The sequence below is a fragment of the Bison bison genome, unplaced genomic scaffold, assembly GCF_000754665.1.
Source record: "Bison bison bison isolate TAMUID 2011002044 unplaced genomic scaffold, Bison_UMD1.0 scf7180017864368, whole genome shotgun sequence".
Lineage (NCBI taxonomy): Eukaryota > Metazoa > Chordata > Mammalia > Artiodactyla > Bovidae > Bison > Bison bison.
Window position 1 is genome coordinate 4,560,545 of NW_011494940.1, and position 3,856 is coordinate 4,564,400.

The window sequence follows — 3,856 nt, forward strand, 5'->3', positions numbered from 1 at the left end:
AAAAAAAAAGCCACAGCAATGAGAAGCCGCAAGAGAGTAGCTCCCACTTGCCACAACCAGAGAAAAGCCTGAGCAACAGAGACCCAACACAGCCAGACATAATAAATAATACAATTTTTTAAAAGTCAAGTTCATTGTTTATATTTTCTATAATATCGTATTCTTGAGAAGATTAACTTGCCTGAGAAATTCAGAGAGCAGTAACGGTGAGAGCATTAGCAGATTAATAGCATTTTTTTTAAACTGTTTTTTAATTCAGAGCAACAGAGCCACCTACTCAGGTTATTCTATCATTTCTATTTCCATTTCTATGGAAGAACTAAAATATTACTTAGAACCTACAAAGACTAGCATGTTCATGTTGACCCTCTGTGTTCCCTTGCTCTCTGGAAATCTCCCTTTTGTCTACATTATCAGAAACTTGATTTAAGTTTGGCAATTAAATTTGCCAAATTAAATTTAGTCCTGACAACTACATAACACATGCAAATGCTGCTGCTTTATAAATAATGACACAAAATGTCACTGTCACTTTGCTCTTGCTTTTATTATCCTTATTGTTCCAGCAATTAATCCCTAACCAACAAGTCTTTAGTCTGGAATTCCTATTAATTTTCACCACAGCTTGTAGTAATCTTTGTTTCTGCCTATCAAGCTGTTGCCAATTTCTATTGTTTTCTGGATTTGCTTTTGTATTTATTTTTTTTTCTTCTGTTGTGTTGCGAGTTTTCAATCTGTGTTTATTTTAAATTATTTTTCATTGTTAATTGACTGCACTTGGCTGGCCATCTTGTCCTGAGGAAAAAAGTGTACACATCAATAGGCCTCTTTGTTTGTTGTTCCCAAATTAATCTTGGACACTGCCACATGTTCTAGAACTATCATCCTATTTGTCCTTAACAATATTCTCTGTTCTCGAAGTTCCATTAGCAGTTCTCTTGTATCTGCCACCTCTCTGTTCTGCTTATAAATGAACTTCTGTATATATGTGTCACATCTTCTTTATCCATTAATCTGTCAGTGGACACCTAGGTTGCTTCCTTATCCAGGTTATTGTGCATAGTTGAATTTTAAATAGGTCCCATTTGTTTATTTTCATTTTTACTTTTACTACTTTAGGAGGTGGGCCAAAAAAGATCTCGCTGTGATTTGTCACAGAGTGTTTTTCTTATGTTTTCCTCTAAATGTTTTATAACTTCCGGGCTTACATTTAGGTCTCTTATCAATTTTGAGTTTATTTTTGTGTATGGTGTTGGGCAGTGTTCTAATTTCATTATTTTACACTGCTGCTGCTGCTAAGTCGCTTCAGTCGTGTCCGACTCTGTGCGACCCCAGAGAGGGCAGCCCACCAGGCTCCCCCGTCCCTGGGATTCTCCAGGCAAGAACACTGGAGTGGGTTGCCATTTCCTTCTCCAATGCATGAAAGTGAAAAGTGAAGTCGCTCAGTCGTGTCCAACTCTAGCGACCCCATGGACTTCAGCCCACCAGGCTCCTCTGTCCATGGGATTTTCCAGGCAAAAGTACTGGAGTGGGGTGCCATTATTTTACACTACCATGTGTAAAATGGATAGCTAGTGGAAAGCTGCTGTATAGCAGAGAGAGCTCAGCCTGGCTCTCCTTGATGACTTGGTGGGATGGGGGTGGGGGGCCTGTGGGAGGGAGACTAAGCAGGGAGGTGATATATGTATACATGGAGTTGATGCAACACTGTAAAGCAATTATGTGTGCTAAGTCGCTTCAGCTGTGTCCGGTTCTTTGCGGCCCTATGGCCTGCATCTCCCGTCTCCTGCATTGGCAGGTGGGTCCTTTACTACTAGTAACATTTTATATTTCAATTAAAAAAATAGTAAACAAATGCATTAAAAATACGTTTTTTAAAAAATGAACTGTTTTCTGTATAATAATCGCCATGTTTTAGTTCAGACTGCTTTAACAGAATACAATAGACCAGGTGGCTCAAACAACAGAAATTAACTTTTCACAGTTCTGGAGTCTTGGGACGTCTGAAATCAGGGTGCCAGGTGGTGGAGTTCTGGTGAGAGCCCTCTCTGTGGTTTGCCGACTGCCATCTTCTTGCTGTGCTTCCCTGGCCACTCAATAGTAAGGAATCCGCTTGCTGATGGAAGAGACACGGGTTCAAATCCTGGGTTGGGAAGATCCCCTGGAGGAGGAAATGGCTACCCATCCCAGTATTCTAGCCTGGAGAATCCTATGGACAGAGGATTATGGTGGGCTACAGTCCAGGGAATCACAAAGAGTCACGATGACTTAGCGACTCAACAACAACAATTTTCTTGCTGTGCCCTCACAGGGTAGAGAGTGAGAGAACTCTATATGCCTTCCCTTTTTATAAGGACATTAATATCTTGAGGGCCCTACTCTCATGACCACATCTAAACCTAATTACTGCCCGAAGGTCCCACCCCTAAATTTCTCCTAATTTTCATTGCAGTTTTTAAAAATTAAAATCTGAGTTTCTGTGAATTCTGACATTTGGGGGGAGATAGGTCCATGTGCTTTATTGAGTGTAGTGTGTGTGATAACCCCACTAAAGGGCAAGAAATCCACTAAGATCTTTTTTTAAGATAATTAAGCTATACACTGTGGGAAACTTGCCTCTAAATTATTGACAAATTATGGACAAATTGACAGGAACCATCCCACTTCTTATTCTCTCTCTCTCTCTCTTTTTTTTAGTAAATCTTTTATTTTTGTTTTATTTATTGTTTGTTTGTTTGGCCAAGACATGGGGCATGTGGAATTTTAGTTTCCCAACCAAAGATCAAATCTCTGCCTGGCTCAGATGGTAAAGAATCTGCCCACAAGACGGGAGATCTGGGTTCGATCCAAGATCCCATGGAGAAGGAAATGGCAACCCACTCCAGTGTTCTTGCTTGGAAAACCCCACAGAAAGAGGAGCCAGGTGGGCTACAGCCCATGGGATCAGTGCAAAGAGACAGACATGACTGAGTGACTAACATTTTCACTTTCACTTCACTGCATTGGAAGTGCAGATTCCTAATCAAGAGACCACCAGGGAAGTTCCAACCATCCTACTTCTAATGATTTGTGATATTTTTTTTTTAAAAGCTGAAGTTTATCAGTAATGATAATAGCTACAAAGTATTAAAGGGTCCCAATATCACAGGTTACTTATATGCACTACATCTCACATTTAAAATGTCCCTATGAAGTAAGGCTTATTAGCTCCATTTTATAATTCAATAAATTCAGGAGAGACTGTGCCTTTTCTAAGTGCATACAACTTTGGTTTGCCAAATCTGCAGATATAGAACCTAGATTCAGACCTAAATTCCACATTGTGTCCTGTCTTGCCTACAATCTCTTGAAGGAAACTAGAGAAAGGGAATCTCTTATATGAACACATATGATCAAAGTTAAGGAAAAAACAAAATTTGTCCAACACATTTTTGTTCCCCTTGTAGCACATTATTGAAAACTATGCATGGGAGAAATATCAATAACCTCAGATAGACAGATGACACCACCCTTATGGCAGAAAGTGAAGAGGAACTAAAGAGCCTCTTGATGAAAGTGAAAGAGGAGAGTGAAAAAGTTGGCTTAAAGCTCAACATTCAGAAAACGAAGATCATGGTATCCGGTCCCATCACTTCATGGGAAATAGATGGGGAAACAGTGGAAACAGTGGCAGATTTTATTTTGGGGGCTCCAAAATCACTGCAGATGGTGATTGCAGCCATAAAATTAAAAGATGCTTACTCCTTGGAAGGAAAGTTATGCCCAACCTAGACAGCATATTAAAAAGCAGAGACATTACTTTGCCAACAAAGGTCCTTCTAGTCAAGGCTATGGTTTTTCCAGTGGTCATGTGTGG